This window comes from Leptonotus elevatus, chromosome 20 (assembly GCF_054856555.1).
Source record: "Leptonotus elevatus isolate MCC_2025b chromosome 20, RoL_Lele_1.0, whole genome shotgun sequence".
In the NCBI taxonomy this organism is placed as follows: Eukaryota; Metazoa; Chordata; class Actinopteri; order Syngnathiformes; family Syngnathidae; genus Leptonotus; species Leptonotus elevatus.
The window spans coordinates 5,345,871-5,368,123 of record NC_141258.1 but is presented as its reverse complement, the minus strand read 5'-3'; the positions used below and the strand labels follow the sequence as shown (position 1 = coordinate 5,368,123).

The 22,253-nt window shown below is 39.1% G+C and overlaps 1 protein-coding gene across 6 annotated transcripts in view; it reads left to right on the top strand.

Annotated features, from left to right (window-relative positions):
• The window catches only part of fbxl15 (F-box and leucine-rich repeat protein 15), a 96,718-nt gene that overhangs the window by 65,405 nt on the left and 9,060 nt on the right, over positions 1–22,253 (top strand). For all 6 annotated transcript variants that reach the window (XR_015091644.1, XR_015091642.1, XR_015091640.1 and 3 more), the window contains one exon: positions 20,282–20,413. The gene's annotated coding sequence lies outside the window, so the exon portion shown is untranslated. The remainder of the gene's footprint in view (positions 1–20,281; positions 20,414–22,253) is intronic.

The window sequence follows — 22,253 nt, the reverse complement described above, 5'->3', positions numbered from 1 at the left end:
TTCCCTAAAATACTGTGTACAAGCAAAAATACGACTTTTTTTAAATTACGTAAATAATCCAAAATAATATTCGAACCAACGCCATCTGTCGGATGCGAATTTTACAATTTACAGTGCGATTTGTTTGGCACAAGTGCAACCTTCCCTGCCCCGCCATTCGAATCCTCATTTTAATCTGCTTTTTTTTTCTTTCTTTCTTTTTTTTTGCGCCACGTTGTTTACGACGGCACCCTCGCCAGCTTTTCATATTCAAACGAGCAAAGGTTTAATTACCAAATGATGACGGTGTCATATGGCGCCGTGATGGCGCCGGGGCGGCTAATGAATGCGAGGAGGGGAATGCGAGTGCGGCATTTGAGCGACGGCGGGATCCAAAGAAAGGAGAGAAAGAGCAAAAGAGAGAAGAGGGGAGGGAAAAAAAGAGGGCAAGACAGTAAAACATGTTTAATTTGTGATGTTCCGTGGCTGCTCATGGATTAAGAATTTTCAAGTGTTGTCTGCCAGATGGAAGGAGGCAGGAGGGGGCGACATATTTACATCTGTATATTATCAATCACAGAACGCCATTTCATTTTTACTCCTTCTTCAAAAAGTAATTTGATGAATTATGGGAAGTCTTCATCTATAAGACGGTTTGGAAATGCTAGCTAATTTAACGTCTGATAACGGGACGTGGAAGAGACGTAGAAGCTTAACCAGGCATGAGGCCGAATGACGTTGTATTTATGGGCGCGTTTCACATCAACACTTTTGTCTTTACAATTTGGCCTTGCAGTTTTTCATTTGATGGGTTTCTCTCTTATCAGTCCCAAAAACTTTTTTGGGGTAACTTTTGGTTTTTAATACTTTGTCATTCACTCCCAAAAACATATTTATACGTTTTTTTTTAGAAAAAAATTTTTTTTTAAATGCTAGAACATACAGAAGGCTTTGATGCAGCTTCTGACCTGAAGAGGTCGCTTAAAGCAATAGTAATTATTACAAAAAATGGCCAGCGGGTGGTATCAGAGTATAAGAGATCAGCCAGGGCCATGTTGCAACTAGCTTTTTTTGACAGTGTTTTCAACAGATTTTGTGAATAATGTTGAAACTTAGCTATATTCTAATGCAAATTGCTGCTAAACGGAAACCGATATATGAAAGAAGAGACTCTAATCTGTTTTTTTTGGTAGGTTCCATGTTTTTATAGCAATAAAACAGAATATTCTGTGGGCCTTGCAAAAATCAGTCAAAATCAAGTAAAACAACCGGAAGCGAAGGGGTTGCTTCAGTGAAAATGGCTGGGAGTGAATGAGTTAATCGGCTATTGGAATTTTATTCTGCCAAATATCGGAAATGCCATATTGGTCAGGCCCTAGTTTTAACAATAACAAGGAAAATGGATTTGAATGAAAGTTTGTAGTGGAGAACATTACATAATACGTCAAATCTGTGCAGATGCAAGAAGTCGTTTTGCACCGTTACAGTCCACTTGCATCGGAGGTTAGCAGAGTGCAACAGTCGATAATCGATGTTGCTAAACAAGGAGGCTCAGGTGTTGTCGTGCCAAACACACAAACATGGGCCCCTCTGACTGCATGGCGTCGGTCCCGTGGCTTCCCTCCCCAGGACGGGGAACATCTGTCACGGCGGCTGCCATCTTCCTCGGCGGTCACGGCGTCATGCGAAGGTGGTGAGCGAGCGCGGCGACACGGCACACATGGGCACCCCCGACAACAGCGCTCATTAACAGGCAAATGGAGCCGGAGCGTGCTGGCAAATTGAGCCAGATCGCACGGGCGGCCAAAAGCCTCGAAAATGCCAGTCTCTGTCCCTTTCCAAAAAGAAAAAAAAAAAATTAACATTTCTAATCATGTGCCCGGCTAAACATTATTCTTCATGATTCTGATCATCCATGCTTGGAGTATCTCTGCTGTGCTTGGGTCCAGAGCAGCCAGCCTTGGACGCGCTGCTCGGCCTTTTGTGACCTTCTTTGGGCCAGTGGCGAATCCATTCGGAAATCATCAGCCGTGAGCAAGTCGCACGCAGAGACCAGTGGGGCAGATAGGAAATGGAAAGCAGGAAAACAGAGAGGCAGAACCCCTGAGTACAATTTAGCTACCGCGGTGAAATTTGACCCACATTGGCATGCAGTATTAAAACACTCCATGAAGTAATCCAGCTTTAATGTGGATTCTTTCAATCATCTGCTTTGCCATTTAGAAAAAGAATAAGGAATTTCAAATGACAGTACATTCACCTTTTCGACTCGGGTTTTCGCTAGTCAGAAAAAAATTACCATAAAAACACTACCTGACATCATTGAGTGCTTTAATGCGGACTCTTGCGATTTGAGTGGCTTATTCATAGTTATACAATTTTTAACAAGAATGAGGAATTTCAAAGTGAATTCCCCTTTTAAAGACTCAACTTTGTGGTAGTGAGAAACAATTTGTCATAAAGAGACCACTTGGCACTATGGAATGCTTTAATGAGGATTCTTTCAATTCCAGTGAGTTCTTTTATTTTCTATGTGTTATTTTGAACATGAATGAGCCATTTCAAACCAGTTTTATCTTTTTAGCACCAAATATTAGCCGGTTGGATGTGAATTGTCTTGTAGACTACCCAGCATCATTGAGTACTTTATTGCGCATTCTTTCAGTTCCAGTGATTTCTTACGGTTTCAGTGTGTTCTTGATCATTTTGTCATTTTGAACATGAATGAGACATTTCAAACCAGTTTCATCTTTTTAGAGCCAAATATAAGCCAGTTGGACATGAATTGTCAAGCAGAGACTACCCAGCATCATCAAGTACTTTATTGCGGATTCTTTCAGTTCCAGTGAGCTTTTTTTGTTTTATAATTTTTAACAGGAATTAGTCATTTCAAAGTGAATTCACTTTCTATACTCAATTGCATACCAGTCAGAAATAATCATCCTAAAAAGTCCATAATGGGGCGCTTAAATGCGTACCCTTTTCAATTTCAGTGAACAGTTAGTCCTTTTCAACAGGAATGAACGATTTCCGAACCCTTTTAGTGCCAAATTTGAGCCAGTCAGACATGAATTGTCACACAAAAGCCATCCAGCGTCATAGAGTGCTTTAATGTGGTCCCTTTCATTTTGAGTATCAATTACATTCAGGTTTACTAAGCATTACAAAAACCTTCAAATGGATGTTGGTAAATACCAAATTGTGACTGCATTTACATTGAAGGGCAGCTGTGTCGTAAACTTTATATTTAGGTCTGATGACTCGCCCCAAAAAAGGTCGCCAAGGAACAGGAAGCTTGACACATTGAATTAATTAGCGGGTTTTGTTTACAGACGTGCTCCGATGTTAATTAATCCGACGAATCCGTGCGCGAGGTACTTTCACGGCAGGTGAAGTGGACGTCTCGTCGGGTTTCCGTCAACAACTCTGAGCTACGCGCGGGGCGAGGGTGTTCGACATGATTGCTGATTAATAACGCCAATTAGAAGTTTCAGTCAGGCGTGATTGAGAAAAGAGGGAGGCCGCGAACAGGAATCGGAGCCGCATTTATTTGCTCGTATAGGACTCCGAGGGCCAAACGCTGCCGCCGCCTGCCTGAAAGTACAAAAACGACAAGCAAAGTTGGTCCTCCAAGTGCTTACTCGCAACTCAGTCAGTAACAAAGGTCTCGGGAGGCCTCTTGCTTGGGACAATGATGTATTTAAGGCCCTCTAGAGGTCACATGGACTTTGTCCACAGCATCACCGACAATCAATAGCGTTGATGCACACTCAAGTGGGAGGGGGGGGGCTGAAAACCCACAAGGAGGAGAACTGCTAAAACCAGCAGAAGAACGACTGGACAGTGTGGGAATAAAGTCAGTCAGGCTTTTTTTTATTTTTTTTATCAGTATTGAAGGTCATTAATTGAGTGTCATAACAAGGTACAGTTAATTTAATATAAAGACAAACAGATTAGTGGCATTGCTTTCATTTACTGTAAATGATAACGTCTCACTCATCGTTTTCTATACATCAAAATGTATTTTCCAGATTATAAGAGGGTTTATAAATGACGGGTGGGTACACTCAGTTCTTTAAATCGGCCCACTGAGTATTAACATGATCAAGTGTCTTGTTGCATTCATTTTGCAATCCCCCAAGAACTAAAAGAAAAACATTATGAAGGGGAAGGATTAAAAAAACAGCCCCAGATTAAAAATCAGGATGGATTTGGGGGGGGGGGGGGGGGGGGCGCAGCAAACCGGCACACATCGAGAAACAAGTATTTCTCATTAATTTGTTTATTGTAAACAATCTGATTCAAAATTTGTATATAATTAAATTGTAAATGATAGCATAAATGTTCTATTATTAAAATGAACTCTTTTTTTTTTACGCTTTTAACGTATTCATTTTTTTCCTTAACCTCATCTGATCTGACCCAACGCTCCATTATTTTTTATTTACATTTTTCTTATTTAGAGCTCAGTAGTTTTACCGATTTGACATGTCGTCATCATTGCTCTCTCTCTTTTTTTAACTTTTTTTTTAAACTTTTTTATTTTATTTTGTATGTGCATGCGTGTGTGTGTGCAACGCTCCATTCTAAAAAATCAATGTGGCCCTTGAGTGCAAAAGTTTGCTCACCCCTGACATAAGGTGTAATGTGTCATTGTATGACAATGAATGAATAATTATTGAATATAAATTATTGGATTATGAATTGATTAAATATTGAATGCATAATTACAAATACGTGGACATAGAAAACCACTACTTACCTCTCTGGATATAATATATTTATATATTGGATTGTATATCCGATACATGTAACAATTTACCGTGTATCCACTCAATGAATGTGCATTTTAGGGGTTTTTTCCCCAACATTTTTCTTTCTCCTTTCGGACATGTTATTTAAACAGATTTCACCAACCACGTCATTTGCAACATCAACCTTTTTCTTCTTTACTTCGGCAGCCATTTTTATATTTATATTTTATGATTACTGTCACCTACGCTTCCTTTTTCAAAAAAAAAGAAAAAAAGACAATGTCTGCACAATTGAAGAAGGCCCTACCAACTTTAGCCAATGTTTGGATCCCAGGCCATTTTTGACATGCAAACTTTAAATCCAAATAAAATTGTGTTTTCTGCGCACAAAATAAATCCCAATTTAAAATCAAATGCAACTCCCCTTCCAATGTATTTGTTTTATTTCAGCCTACATTGTAATTCTGCGTCCCAAGTAGCCCGTGTTCCATCACGCCTGGGTGATCTCGAGGCCCAACAAAAGCGATGAATGCGGAGGGTGTCTTTTTTTTTGAAGAATGCTCTCAGTCATTTCGACAACACCTCGCATCCTTCACAAACAAATGGAGGCCTCCTTCGCCGGCTGCAAAGTGAAATTGATCACGTTTTGAGAGCACAGAACAGTGAGATTGTGAATATTAAAAAGAAAAAAAGAAAAAAAAGCTTCCTTCTGTGAATATAATCCTTCCCCCACCCCTTTTGGAGTTCGTCATCAATATTCACTCGTTCGTCATTGACGCTGGCAGCAAATTCTTGGATGGATGTTCTCCTTTTGTCACTGCGAGTGAGTGCCTGGAATGGAATTTTAAATGAGAACAATTCCCACTCACTTTTTTTTTTATGGACTCTGCTCACATGTCACCTTAATGATGGAGAACTTTTCAATTTACCCCACGTGGCTCTTCGCCACTATCCAGCCATTAAATAGGTCAGGGATGAATGTGCATGGTTTACCCTCGACTCCATGAAACAGATGGGGGGAAGCCGGCGTCGTGTTGATAAAACCCGCCGACGCATAATCAATAAGAATAAAAAAACAAAAAAAAAATGCATTAGGCTCGATGTGCCAAACAAAATTTACCAATGGGTGTGATGAAGACATCTCAGGTAGCGTTCAAAGCCAGTGAACCCGCTAAGTGCGGGTCGTAGGCGGGAGCGGCCGCCCTTCCGCCTCGTCGCTGACCCGCGTCGGATGCGAGCGTGGGTCGACGACACCGGCGGAACCCTGTGACGGCGCCGCCGCCAATCTGGTGTCAGCGCGTGTCGAAAACGGGCCTATTACGGCGCCATTAGCGTGACAAACAAGCTGCAGTGTAATTTGATTAGTGCTTGTGCATAACAAAGAAGATATATTCCGTTTGGCCATTAGGGGGCGCCACGAAGGCTGGCCAATTAATCGAGTTTTGAGTTTTAGTGATTTTTCCGACAACAAATTTTTTTTCAAAAAAAGTGAATAGAATCAGAGTCAATTGTGCTGAATATCGCTGAATACATGGTGCCCATTTTCATTTCTTGCCACCAATATGACACAAGATGCGCAAGTACTACTTTTATATTTGACCGTTTTTATATTAGATATTTCAGACACAGAAAAAATAAAATAAATAACAATGAATAACAAAGGATATGGTATGTTTTGTAATGTTTATTCACAGAAAATTTTTTCAATTTGCGTCTTCGGGCCCTTTTTTTTTGCGTAGTAATAATCCATGAATAAAGTCCCGCCCCAAATGTTTATGATTATTGCCCCAAGATGGCGGCAAAGTAAAAAAATTGCAAATAAATGAAAAAAAAAGTATTTCTGTGGATTTTTCATATATTGTCACCCTCTTAAAGTAATTGTTTTTATGGCAACAATTATTATTATTATTATTTAAATTAAATAATCTCCTCATGATGCAATTGGTTAAATTTTTTGTGTTTACTGAAAAAATCGTGAAAAAAATTATTTAGGCGATTATTTTAAGTAGGCGTCAATATTTCAACGCTTGTTTGCTATCATTATAAATCAAATTCCAGCTTATTAATTACAAAAAAGAAAATAAAAATAAATCAAATCCCAGGACGAAAATGTCAAAGCCAAAATTTATTTTGAATAATATTAATGTGTATTTTCTGTTAGTGATTGTGAAAAATTCAATGTTTGATTCAATGTTTTAATTTTTAGGTCTTATCACCCAGCCTTAGGTGCCACTAAATTCAATATAAACATTAGTTGGGTTTCCATCCACCTATTTTATTCGAATTTTCAAGAAATGCGCAAATAAAATGAAATGGAAACGCTAGAAATTCGAAAAAGGGCCTAAAATTTGCTAAAACGTTTTTACGCTTAGAGGGGGTGGAGTTTGCTCTGTCGCATACTTGTTGTGCTTAGTGTTTCTTTTCAGTCGTGACACTGCCTCCTAGTGGCCTGGCATGTAGATTCCCCGCCACTGTGTGTGTCATTCAAACCTTTAATTCCAAGTTGTTGACATAAATACAAAGATAATTTTGTCATAAAAATGCTAATGAGCGTGAGGCGTTGACCTCCCTTCGGGCGTCAGCTGAGGTGAGGGCGTTTGTCGCCGCTCAATGGCGCTCGGGCTAAACACTGGCGCAATGTTGTCGCTCTTTTGTCTGCATTCATATCAAAATGAAGTTCTCCGAGGCCCACGCTGATCAATCACGGCGGGGCTCCAGCTGTTCGCCACTCTTTGGCCCGACTTCAACAGCCGGCCTTACAAATTGTCCCTGAATGGTGTCGAACGACCCAGCCGCCCCCCCCACCCCCCGCCCCCTCCATCCCAGACGAATGCCTCCTTGCCGCCTTCTGCTCGCCGCTATCAGATGGCCTGCTTTGCATTGTCGCGTGCAACTCACCAGGATGCGCTCCATCTTGGATGCACGCCGGCTTTTATCGCGCGCTCCGTGATGGCCTGTGTCCAAAAGTGCTCAGCGCACTTTGCCGTCAAATGGGATTATTATGCTAAACCGCTAACATCCTAGTTAGGCCTCTCTCCCTACTAAACCAGGATGATGATGATGATGATGATGATGATGATGATGATGAGAATGGCAGAATCATGGCTGTTGTTTAAAAGTAATGCACTGTTTCTGGTTTGTAGTGAAGCAATTGCTGTGAGTAGCGTGATAGAAATGTAAACTAAGACAACTATATTACTGGCAGAAGTGGTTTGCGTTTGAATGCGTGAATGTTTTGGTCAATCTAATCAATCCTTGTAGCTAAAATGTCAGACTTTATGAAACAAGAAAATTGGCAATGAACGTTTCTAGCTGTTTCTAATAGTCCAATCAGATGACAGCTGATGCCAGAATCAAGAATTTTACATCTTAACTGTGGGTTGTTTTTTCAGTTGTGCAAAGTTTTGTGACAGCGTTGTGAGAATATTTTAGCATTCAATTCTGGCAGTACAATTATTATTTTTTTTAACCTTCTTTCACATTAGTACTTTTTGTAGTGTTTGACTTTGGGATGTTGCTAGGCAGATTTTGTTACGTCATTGTGACATTTGTGGCATTCATTTTCTGTCATTCAAAACTAAAAATATTTTTGCCTCAAATTGTCTCCAGTATTCCCATTTATGCTAATTAATGCCTCCACAAAATCAAGTAATGACCTTTTTTTTTTATTTTAAATTAGTGTTTACCATTAATAACAGCACTACAGTTAAACATTTTTTTGTAATGTTATTTCTTATCCTCATATCATTTTCCAAGTTTTTGGAAAACAGCGCAACAAATTCAACAACTGAAAAGTCCTGTAGCCTTGATTCAACATTTCCGCATTACCAAAACCAAAAAATAAATCATTTTAATAAGCATTTTTTTATATATATATATTGTGACAATAAGTTAAAAATGACTAACAAAATATTCGCCATGTTTGGGATGATTGCACTTTTATTTATTTATTTTTCCACAAACTGAGCTATCAAACGTTTTAGTGAAGGAATAAAACGTGTGAAATCACGGATTTAACGATATGTATTTATTTTTGTTTCAAATTATTATAATGCTATTTATTCTTTGTGTGACACTGAACAGCAGCTGAACCAAAAGCAAAATTATTGTTATATCCCTTCGAATCATTTCAAAATGCACAGAAATTAATCAAAGAATTGTGGCGAGCGCTTGATTGGGGTCAATGGCACAGCAGTGTACGAAGGCAGTGCCGAGTCCCGCCGTGATTTATTACCGGGCCAGCCGCACATATTTATTGAAATGAGTTTATTAGTTTCAGAGCGAGTGTGACAAGCTCCATCGAACTACATGAACGCCTAATTTGCTTCTGCGGAAAACATTCCAAGAGCAGCAATAGTGAATAATTACAACCCTTGCGCGATCATGATGTTGCAGTATTCAAGGTTTTTTTGTTTGTTTGTTTGTTTGTTGTTGTTTTTTTGTAGCATTTGCCATCACAGAAGAATGCGAACTAAGCAATAGTGCTGTTACCGTGTTCAGCGATGAGAGTCTTTATTCAAGATTTGGGCTATATTAGCCACATGACAAAATGGCTAGCAGTAAGTTAGCATGTATAGGTTGTGGTTAGCTAATGTCAGAGGATATTTTGTGGAAGGAATTAATGTATTTTATGATTGTAACAAGATAAAATAGCATCTACGTCAAGCTAAGTGATTTAGCTTTATTAAAGATTTGGGCTACATTAGCCACATGAGAAAATGGCTAGCAGTAAGTTAGCATAGGTTGTTGTTAGCTAATGTCAGAGGATATTTTGTGGAAGGAATTAATGTATTTTATGATTGTAACAAGATCAAATTGCATCTACGTCAAGCTAAGCTATTTAGCTTTAATTAGAGATTTGGGCTACATTAGCCAGAAAAGGGCTAGCAGAAAATTAGCGTGTGTCGTTTGTAGTTAGCTCATGTTTGAGGATATTTTGTGGAAGAAATTAATGCATTTTATGATTATGACAATATAAAACAGCAGCTATGTCTTAGTTTTAGTTCAAAATGAGAAAAAAACAGACAGAATTGAGATTTTCTGTCGGAACGATTCTCTACCGTTTAGCTGTCGCTGCTAGCACTTTAGACGGCAAGTAGACATAATAGTGCAACATTATAGTGTGGAGTTTCACTTCTTTTCTCATTTGGGCACAAATTGAAAGTGCCTGTTTGAAATGACAGCGGCATTAGTAGGATAAATATTCCATTTTTACCTGCTAACGCGGCCGACATTAAAGATCTTTCTCCTCCTCCTTCTGAAACAAAAGCGCGATCAACATCCAAGGGCTGCTGCTTGTCAGCCACATATATATAAAGATAAATGATATTATGGTGAATCCCACTTAATGATGCACTTTTAATTTTCCGAACACGGCCATTTTTTGGCTTGCGAATCAAGTGCAAGGAGCTAATTATGGATAGGAGGAAAAAAAGAAAAGAAAAATGCTCATTTTCAGGGATAATGGAAGAGAAATGTTGTAGATTAATGGCGCTATTTATCTTTTTTAAATTTCTATCTCCCCCCCCCCCCCCCAGTGTTGGTGACAGTGCTCCCCAAGGAAAATATTCATAAAATGGAATTGAAGTGTAATAGGTTAGCACTTCTTCTTAAATTGAATTTTAGCCCATACAGTTTTCAGTTTTATTCTTTTTTTTTTGCACCAGAGAAGGATCATGTATCTTTGTCATGACATATACTCTATTCTCATTTCAAATTATTTAAAATCAAAACCAAAAAAAAACACAAAAAAAAGCATGTCCCTCTGTCTGCTGACAACACCGCCAAGTGTCAGCCATGTGTTTCCATTAGAGGCCCCGGGGCCGTCCAGGGGTTTGTTCGTCCTATTATTTTCCATTTCAGTCTTTTATCTTGATTTAACGTGAGCTTTCCTGAACATTCCCAACCAACCAGCCCCATCGTCCTCGCTCCCTCCTCCTTCTGCCGCTGTTCAATTCCCCTTTTAGGCAGTCAGAAATGCTGCGGTGGCGTAGGCGGGCGGGGGTGGCGGGTGTGCCTCGGGGGATGCCGTGTAGAGCAGTTCAAGGTGGAAGAACTATCTTTAGACGTGCAGCATGTTTGGAAATATATATAAAAAAAAAAAAACCTGGAAAAAGGACAAAGTACAAAAATAGATTAGAACTTCCCAAATGGGGTCTTAAAGTCTTGTTGTTACACAGTTACATAAAAATAAAACGAAATGTTTTTGAAAAAGTTGATGACTATATCTATTTGTGTTAAAGTTGTTTAAAAAGTCTCAATCAATGAATCTGGCAATTATGTTGTCGATGAATCGGATTTTAACACTACGCATTTCAATTTCCATCTCGTCATTCAAGAATATTACATTTCAAATTGACAGTGCAGAAAATGAACAAACATACATTTATTATGATTTAATTGCTGGTTTGGTCTGTAACATGTCAGAAAATAAGCAAAGTTTTTCAAAGTTAATGCAAATATTTTATTTGGATTCAACACAAACATAATCAGTTTGCTTTGATGAAGGATTACAGGTACGGGTATTTACTGCTTAGATAATAAAATTCTGACGACTTGGACAATTTAATATTAAAGAAGGTATCTGTACAATTAGTTATCAAAAATACTAATTGATTTGATAATCAATTAATTGTTGATTATATATATATATATATATATATAACTATATTCTATATAAATCAAAATTGAAAATACATAATGGATGTAATGTGAAATATTTTTGTCGAATTTGTTCAAACTATTTAAAAAAAAAAATTTGGGGTAGAAAAACAAATTCATAATCTATATAAATCTAAAAACCAAGAAGTTACAGAGTCTGTTCTCAAATGTTATTTATCATACAAATAAATATATAAATGTTTTTTTTTTTAAATGCATGTGCACTTTCAGAAACTCTCAGCAATATTTTGGTGAAATTATTTAGTGCTGCGAGAGCTCCAAAGACAGTTTCAGAAATTCACAAATTTTACAAATTCAAGCTTTATAAGGAATTTGTTTTTGTTTTTTTGTAGTAATACAACCATTTAAATTCATGTTAATGTGCATTTCTTCTATAATAATAATAGTTCAATGAAAGTAAAAGTCATCTTTTTAGTAGCTTAACTCTGGAAAAAAACATGCTTCTTTTAGGAGCTGTGTTTTGATGAGTCCGGCTCGCTTGTTGTTGGTTCATATGAATGACACCAAACAATCAAAACGTAATTCGATTTCCGCCGAGCTGTGCATGTTTACACCCGAAACTCATCATTACATGTTAAAACGACTTTGTGTCCTGTCGTTACTTGTAAAACAATATCGACAGAAATATGATTGGATTCTTCTCTCAATAAGAACATAAAGAAGCTTGTCAGTCTCCACTTGCGTGTTATTACTTAAACTCGTAGAAATTGGGATATTCCGCTCTGCACCCACTTCGGAATTGATGACATTTCGCTCGGACACGGCGCAAAATGTATCATTTTCTGCCGAGGATCCCCTCAAGGATTGTCCCCATTTTTTTTTTTCTTTTCCTTCCCTGCCTCAGATTCCTATTTAGAAATTCTATGAGCTGCAAACCTTAAAGAATATATAACACACAGGGACGCTCTCCCCAATCCTGACCTGTTTATGCCGAGTGCAGAAGATGATAGGCTGTCAGGCCCCCCAGCGAGAAAAGGCCCCCGGAATGAGGCAAGCTATCCTTTAAATTGCCAGGGTGATAGTTGCAGATAATACCAGAAATAAATCAGACCGCGGCGGCGGAATATTTCATTTGTTATCCATATTCCTTATGGGCAAATCGTAGTGGGGGTGATAGCAAAATGTAAAAGCGGCCATTTTTTTTCTTCCTTTCGCCCCTGTGGAATTGAAGCACTTGAGATGCTGATTTTCACGTGTGAAGACAAAGTGCAATGCTCGCTGCCAGCCTGCCACAGATAAATCCAGCAGGCACAGACAATTACTGCTTGTAATCTTGCACTATTTTTATTTAATTTTTTTCTGTCAGGCCTTCAAGCTAACAGATACAACGGTTTCCAACCACTACTGTCCTTTAAATTCTAACTACAGTGTAAATATGAAGATTACTTAGGATTCAAATATTTAAGGCAGTATTACAATTTATAATATTTTGTACAGAAACTCTTGACAGCTTGTAAGAATTGTAGTCAGAATCAGACTTGTAGTCACTCTAATACTCAAAGACACTATAACAAAATACACAATTAGGACTTACTGTAATACACGAATGTCCAAAGTACACAACAATGAAAATTATGAAAAGTCTTTGCAGGTAACAATAAAAAAAAAAATCCTTCACTTTTTCTCAGATCTTCTACTATTTCCTGTTATTTGCAGTGTACAATTAGAATAGCATCATAAAAGAGAACAAAAGAAAAAAATAAAGGAATAAATACGTTTTTATTTAAGTTATGAGATTAGCCTTGAAACAGTAATGACCAGATGTCGCTAGCAAAGGTTGTTAAACAAATCGTTATTTTATTTGATCATCATTCCCAAACAATTGTTAGTGGTTGAGTAAAGCATACCATTGTGTTAATAACTTTAATTATTTCATTAATAATATAATTGACCTTTCGCGATTCAGAAAAGGCATATGGGGGGGGGGGTTCTCTTATTTCCCCCCAGAATTTATTTGTACTTTTTTTTTGTGTGCAAAATGTACATTTAATTTTTATCAGCATTTCTTTGATCCTTCCTCGGGTCTCCTGACAACCTCACGAGTCTAGCTGGATTCTGAAGTATTTGGTTTAGGTGAACGGTATGAGATTTTTAATAGGTTTTAGGTGAATTAATGAGTACACACTCACACGCACACACACATACATGCACATACTCACGCACATGCAAAATAAAAATAAAAAAAAAGAGAGAGAGAAATGATGATGATGTCGAATCGGTAAAATTACCGACTGAACAATACTGAGCTCTCTCAGGAAAAAAGGAAAAAAAAAGAAAAAAAAAGCCTTTTTGGAAGAATTTTTGGGATTTGAAAAAAAAAATCCCATTGCATTTCAATGGGTATCAATTATACGCATATTTTTGCTATTCCGTTCTGTCTCCCGTGAATAACGGGGGGCAACTGTAATTCCAAAAAAGCTTCGTCAAGCAAGCCAAAGACTTTTTTTTTGATTGAATTTGAGTGAGATCAGCCTTAAATTGTATCGATTTATTAATGATTACTGTATTAAAATTAGCGTAGCTTACCAGTTAATAAATGCTGAAAAATCGCTACATTGTTCATTCACTTTTTTTTTTTTCTTCGTTAGCCTTGCTGCCCTATTTTAATAGATCTACAATTAAATTTTATAATAACCCAATGATGTTTATTAATACAACTTTTTAGGTCAGTTGTATCCTTACTTTTTGTCCTACTACTAAATTCTCAGCCGAGCGGTCCCGTCGTTTCCCGCCGCCCCGTTATTTTATCAATAAGTTGTTTAGGTGGCACGCCAAGGTCCTGTTGTGGCATGGCCGTACATTATGTTAGCGAGATGACACCTCAGACCCCCCCACCCCCACCCCCCCTGTCCGCGATGGCACTTTTAATCTTTATTTCGCGGCGTTCATCCTCCCCAGACCTCTCGTATGCGCGCTCATTTCTCCTTTGCCCATTTTCGGCTAATTTCGCCGCCATCTGCCCCGAGCATCTGTCGGCCATGGGCGGAAGAAAAAGAGAGAGGGGTTGGGGGGTTAGGGGGGGGGGAAGAAAGAAAAGAAAATGTAGCTTTTATTCTTCTTTAAACTTTCTTCTTAGGTCGCCGCCCCTCTCTAAGCCCTTTTAAGTCTAATTCTACATGTAAACCTCCGACCTGCTTTATCCTCCCCCTGAACACGCACGAAAGGGGGGGGGGGGGGGGGTCATATCCTTTCCATGTCCAACCGCTTAGTCAATAAGCACTGTCAACAGGAGTGCACAAAAGATCAGAAAAGTGCAATTGTAATTTTTGGACAATGGCAGCCAGCTCTCATAAGGCGAAAAAAAAGGCGACCCCCCCCCCCCACTTTCCCTACCCCTGCCGACCCCACCCCCCTCCAAAAAACATTTGAAAGGCTGGCAGATTACAGACATTCTTCAACAGGGCCGCAGTTACCACAGAGAGCTCCTCACAGACCCCCCCTTCCCCCAAACTCCCCCCTCCCTCGCCCTTCCCCATCTTTGTGTTTGCCGTGTTTGACCGACACAGAACCCGTCATAATCTCTTCCCCCGCAGGGACCCGCGCCATTTGTTTGGCAGCCTCTACAAATACATCGAACCCCTCTCCTCCCTCGCCTTGTCTGCGCCGCTGTAGCCTTTTGGCCGGCGTCTAATTAATGCTTTTCATCGCCACTTCCTGTTCATTGTTCGAGCCGCCACCTCCCACCGGTTTTAATCCCAGATTTAAAGCGGAAAAGTCAGCCTCCCTCTGTTTGAGTGGCTATATAGGGATTAAAATAGCAGATGATGACTTTTGTACATATTCATTGCTTTAGAGAAGTTCTTCTCCCGTCGAGTATATCCAGCATCATGCACTTGGAGAGGTCAGTCGGGATGTTTACAGTGAACTCCTACGGCAGCGGTCACCAACATGGTACCCGCCAAGGACCACATGAGTTTCGTTGCGGGTGTGTTCTAAAAATAGCTCTCCAGTCAGATGCAATTTTCGTTCTTTGTGTTGCTATTCTAAAAATTTTTTTAAAACAGTGCTACTTAGCAGTGAGCTCAATCTAAAGTTTTTGAAGCTATTCTTTTAAAAATCATCCTTGCATTGGTGTAAATTTGTGAAATTTTGTGTAAATGACTATATATTAGTTTGTGTGTTGTTGTAGTTTTTACCATGTTAGCTAGCTATACATTACATACATCTACTTTCGCAAATCTTTCCATAAAAAACTTAGTAACTAGTCACTGAAAAACTTCATGATTTATGTAACAGAGTAGATCTGAAAAGCACAATTATGTCAAAACTATTTCATGGTTTTGTATTGTTTTTATACCACGTGGGCTAGCTATGCAATGAACCCCTGCGGATTTTGCGATTTTTCTGGAGAACTCAAGTAACAACCAGTCGCCGAAACACCTCATCTTCTATCACATTTTCTGTTACAAAGTAGAGGACAAAGTTAGTTTGAAAAGTAGAACATAAAACAACAACATCGTGGTTAGCTTCTATTGTTTATTACTGTTAGCTAGCTAGCTGTTAGCTAGCTATACAATGAACACGCATGATTCACCTTGAACAAATGTTTATGTAGAACCTAACAATTACTAGCTGAAAAATAATTGAATAATATTTTTCTGTCGAAGCTAGCTATATCTGTATTTTACGGGTGGCTATTTGTTGTTGTTGTGCTGCCCTAACGCCGAGCTCCTTCTTGGTTGGACTTAGACAACAACGACTGGTGTGGGTTTTAAATAATTGCTATGTTGTTTTCCCACAAAAATTTGTTTAGCTTTTAGTTGACTCGGAATTAAACCAGGAATTGTCACAGCACGGCACGATAAAATTAGCCACTTCCTCGTTCTTGTTTAGAACTTTGTTAGTGTTTTGTCACGCTCGGCGCTTTTTACTGTATAGCCTTCATGTAAGGGAAGGCCGTTTGCGTTAATGACACGCGCAGAGCACATCTCCATAAGGACTGATCTACGGCCACCATGGCCAACTATAGCAGCTATTTATGGCCCCTCCCTCTGCGAAGGCGCCGTAATTGGTTCTCCTGCCGTGCTCCCTCCCCCGGTGGGCTCCACAGGGAGCGCTCTGATGATAACTCGCCGCATTATATGCGCTAACTTTTCGACAACGGCTAACGCGCTCTCGTCTTTATTGCGCCGCCTCATAATGGCCATCTTTGAGTGCCGCCTCTGGCAAATAAATAGAAGCTGACATAGTAATTTACTCAAATCTTCTCTACTGTTTTTTTTTTTTTTTTTTTTTACCAGTTTCCCCTCTTGAGATTTCCCCTCCCTGGAACAACAATTATTCCAAAACGTGCAAGCTTTGTGCCTGCAGGGAATGAACATAAAATCTTGGTGAAAATTTAAATATTTAAAGCTTTTGGAAGTGCTTGCTTGGCGAAAGACATTAAAAGCTTATCGCACTTCCTCCACAAATTAACCTTTCTCTAATAGGGCCAATGGCTCTCATTTAGAGAGACGACACGCAATTCCCTACAGTCTCGGAATTTTGTCATCACAACCAAAATGCCGACACGCGATCTCGTGCAACCTTTAAGGTCAAACACAATCTGTTCTGAGATTTTTCCATTTGCTTAATTTTCATGTAAAGTTAACCAATGTTAATATAAAACGATAAAGACTTAAATGATCAATTGATAAACATTTAGAAGATCATACTTTGGTGCGATGCTCCACCCACATTAGGCGCCATAAAACCAAAATGGCCGAATTTCTGGCATGGGTTCTTCACACTTTTTCTTGCATCCATTTGTGATAGATATGTCCACCAAATTCCATGTAGATCAGGAAATTTTGTGAAAATTGTTTCAAACTTTCCATCGGACGCTACTGAGTGAGATTGGGTGGGGGGGGGGGGGGGGGGGGTTGTGTTAGGGACAAATAAAAACCAACAAACAAACCAGCTAACTACCACCATCTACCAGATACTTAATCACTTACTGTACCTACCTACCAGCTACCAACCACATTCAAAATGACTGTACCTACTTACATTAGGTGCGAGATACTTACCTGCCTACCTACCTATCCACCAATCCTTCTACAATTCATATAAATTCATAAAAGCTCCCGGTGACCCAAGACTTTTGCACAGTGCAGTATATTTGAGCTATAATGGGTCATTTCAACTGCATCTACCTTTGGATTGTATATGACCTCAATGGTCGCATCATATTTTTTCATCCATTTGGTACGGCCTTCGGGAGGACTATTTTTTTTTCTAAAAACTGGAATGGATTTGGATTCAGGCCCCCGAAATGCACCCAAAAGTGTCCCAGATTGCTGAATATTGCACTGCTGGCCCACTTTGTTGATGGGCTCCATTCTGCCTGACATAAATACTCCCTCACAGACACACAAATGAGAATTGCCCCCACGGGATCCAATGAGTCTATCATACTTTGGCTAAACATAGACTGGGAATTAGTTGACTGGATAATCAATTTGACGGAGTGCCTCGCAGCAAGGGGGTGAGTGAAAAGCACAGACGTGAACAAAAAAAACAAAAAAAAACAACAACTTGTAGTCTCAAACAAAATAAAACTGGTTGTGGATAAAAGAAAACTTAGGCGCCAACAAGACAAACTATACCTATTTTTTTTTTTGTATTATAATTTTTTTTTCGTGTGTGTGGGGTTTGTAACAGCGAAGCAGGTCAATGCTGAGCACCTCCGAAGCAAAAATGACTTGGGAATAATTACTTACTATAAACTCCGGCCTCTCCAGGGAGCAATTTGCCGAGCCCAGATGGCCACCAAAATAGGATTTAGGTGCCACGCGCCGCTCACAAAGGGATAATCAATTACCCAAATATCAATCGTGGCGCAAATGGCAGAGAAGGCGTCTTGGAGGAGGACATTTGAAAGCTGATGTTTCTTCATCATTTTGTCTCTTTGTCACATTTGAGAGGGTCAACGTGATTAAAAACAGTCAACGCTATTTTTATTTTTTTAATTACTTCTGTGCTGTTTGTGTGTAATAATTTATCATAATTATTAGCTAATTGTATGTCAAACCATGCTAGCTGCCATTTAAGCGGTAAAATGTTAGAATGTTAGCCAAACTGGTTGGAAAAGTCGCTCATATTTACATTGGTTTATTTGTTGTGTATTTGTTTAGGTTGTTTTTTTGTTTTGTTTTTTTCCATTACTGTTATTGTCAGCACTACTAATAATACACTCGCTGCATAAGAATAAGATGTGTTTAAACTTCATCCCGGGCTTTATATTTAAAATGACTCTTTTTGTCAGTTCCTTTAACTTTTTAGTCATAGCAGGAATGCTAATGAGCAATAAGAAGCAAATAAATAAGTAAAGGTGAAAAAATTAAAGTACATAATATTGCCTTAACATGTATGCTAGCATGGGCCCAAATAATAATAATAATAATAATAATAATAATAATGATAATAATAATACATTAGATAATGTGCTGGCCGAAGAAGAACCTGCATAAAGGAAAGCACACAAGCTAAATATATTGTAATTTAGCATATTTTAAGGTGACAGATAATACTATTCCTTATATAAATCATAAATATAATTTGTATTATAATATTCCCATGTTTTTATCGTATCTGTTTAGTTTTAGTTGATAGGTTTTCCACTAAATCTTTCACCTGAAAAGTTTTTAATTTCCAATCTTTTTTTTTTTTTTTTTTTAAGGCTTACAAGTAATTAAGAAGTCAGGAAATGTAAATGAAACGTCTCGGTAAGTTTCCATGACAGTGATTTATAATTCATAGATCATCTTCCTCTTTTTCTTGACTTGTTCTGACTTGCTAATTAATCTAAAAATGCACAAACAAGTAACCTTTGCAATTAGCACACGGCTTTATCTCCTTCAGCAGACTCGATGAGAATTTGGAAGCTTAGAATTTGTTACAGGACTCTAAATAACTCATTTGCATTTCCGTGTTAGTTTAGCACAGTCTCTGCAACATAGAAAATTGTTTGACATCATTTTAAACAGTGTAATATGTTTTATTATACAGCATTTTCCCTTGTATCCAAGTTTGTTATATTGAACGCACTAGTTTCCATGCAAAGTGAAGAGGGGAAAAAAAGCTTTAAAAAAAATAATAATAATAATCCTGCCTAATGATAACAAATGATAATGTTAATGAGTTGTCCAAACATAACAAATGGAAAGAATTACGGCCTCCGAGGCATGCTTGCGTCATTAATGCATGATAACAAGGAAACGATGTGGGGAAATAACTTGGGAGAGAATAAAAGAGCTTCTGGTCAATATTGATCAAATATTTGTGTGCATCCAAGTGTAAAATTTTAATATTCATTTGAGCACTTGAAATAGGTCAGACCATCTGAAGATTATCCCATTTAGGAGGGCAAAATAATAACACATTAGAATTGGATTGGTTCATTGTGAACACAGCCACATTTCCAGTTATAAGAGGGGTGTGCAAACTTGTGCAACTGTCTATTATCTCAGTTATTTCTTTTTACTTCCTCTCCTGAAAACCTTTTCAGATGAGTTGTACAGGTTATGAGGTCACATTAATGGTGCACAAAGTTTTGCAATCATTTATCTTGGTATATATATATATATTTTTTTATAATTCAAAAACCTTGCATTATATCAGGGGTGTGTAGACTTTTTATATTGTCCTGTTTATTAAACACTCCCTGTCAAAATTTACTGTAAAACTGATACATAAAACAAAAGAGAATGAAACATCAGATATTTAAACACGAAAACCAAATAAGTCTGTTAGCTTAATGCTAACCACATGTGAAACGTCATAGGCATGCTAGAATAGATATAATGTTGTTGTTTTTAACTTGCTAGTTTAACACATATGGAGAGCATGCAATATACTCACAGACATACATTCTCTCTGCCCTGTAGAAACGGATACGGGAAGTTTAGTTGGGGACCTTCTCTGCCTCTTCTTCATGCTACTAAATTACGCTGAATGCCGGATGAGCTTCAGCGACCTCAGTGCTGCTGTTGTGGCACAACGTGGTACTACACTGAACGGTGAGCAACTCTCAAATCAATTCAGACTTGCCTGTAAACTGTAAAAATATAATAATAATAATAATAAAATAAATAAATAAATAAAAAGGGAACACTGCACTTAACTTTTTGCTTGCTTCATCCGTCTCACCACAATCTTACTCCCCACGCAACTTTTAATCCATTTTGCGGCAGCCTTGCTCGGGAACTCCGGGATTATACGCCGAGGCCAGTTTCTCTCTCTCTGTCTCTCTCTCTCTCCACTATGTCGACCTTGTCTGCTACTGTTAACCCTCGGCCCTGAGCACTCCCAACACACACTCAATCACACACACACACACACACACACTACCGCACCCCCTGTAACCACACGGACCGCCACTGCTGCCACTATCTCAATTTGTATTTCATCTCAGACTTGACGGAGAAGAAGGGAGGATTTGTCTTGATCGTCCATTCTCCCTTGAGGAGGTAAATCTTGGGACTGCATGACGGGCTAGCCTTAACCACACGTAACGTATGATTCATGTTACTGTACAAACACACACACACACAAAAATAAATAAATAAATAAATAAAGGCCATACTGGGCAAAGCCTCTGGATTTTCCCGCGAGTCTGCCGTATCTCGCTGCCATCGGTGTCACGTTTCAGTCTCCCGTATTCCACTCGATTTGTGGCGATGGCATTTGTTTCGATTTAGAGATTGTAGCAGCGGCGACCCGTCGAGGCTCAGTTTCAGTTTCGAGACTACATTTATACTAGTTAGAGGCGCAGCTGACATGAAAACCAGAGAGTTGTCTATGGGCGGAAAAAACAGGAAGTCCGTAACTTATCATTTATACAGTGACAGGGGACAAGGTTAAGAAAGTGCTTTGGGCATCGCAGACATTCACGTGCGTCCTGTAGTATTTATATGTACAGTAGGTTTTGCATTTGCGAGTTGTTTAAAGTCGGCTAGCTTAATGCTAACACATAATAGGAAATGCCATTGACAGGCTAACGTGTAACACTTTAAGCAGCTTACTGAGTCCCTTACAGTACTTGTGATACTCTTCTTCAATTGTATCTGCATGACTGTATTATACTACCCCCTGGTGGCCAAGTGGCGCACACCAGCAGGGGCTGCAATGAATTAATCATGAAAATATCAAAATGTGTTTTTCCATCTCTGCATTCGTACGAAATGCGTTCTCTGTGTTTCCTTGGCCAGCTAACCGGTGACTCTGGCGCACGCTCTTCGCGGCGATGATGCACCGTAATGGCCGAGCATGTATTAGCCAAAGTGGGAGGCTGAAAGTTGTAAATATAAAAAGCGCTCCAAAAAACCATGCGGCCTCCTAAATCACGGTGTAATCGGCCCTCCGCGCACGAAGCATCCATGCATGTTGGACGCCTGTCCTGGAGAGCAGAATGCTCCGGATGACCCCAGCTGTACCCCGTTTTTGCATTATCCCCCGCCGCACTCCTCTACCATAAAAAACACAAAGACCTTAATGATTGCTTTTGTTTTGTTGCAAAGCAAACGACAACAACAAATCCATCAAACTTAGCAGCGGCGAGCACATCAGCACTTTTTTTTTTTTTTTGTCCGGCTCACCAGAGGCCTCAAATGCACATATTGCATCGCACCTCCCCCCCACCTTTGCCTGCCTCCTTCACCACCGAGAAGCAGTCCCTCCGAGGCCGCGGCCGACTTGATAAATGGCCAGAGCGGAATTTCCTGAAAGGGGAGTGGCCAACGCGAAGCTACTTAATCTGAGCGGTATCATTCTTTAGTTTTCTGCAACTGCCGCACACTTTGCACATTTTAATTGGAATGGTGCACTGTGTTAACCTCATGTATCTCGCGTCCTTGTTTT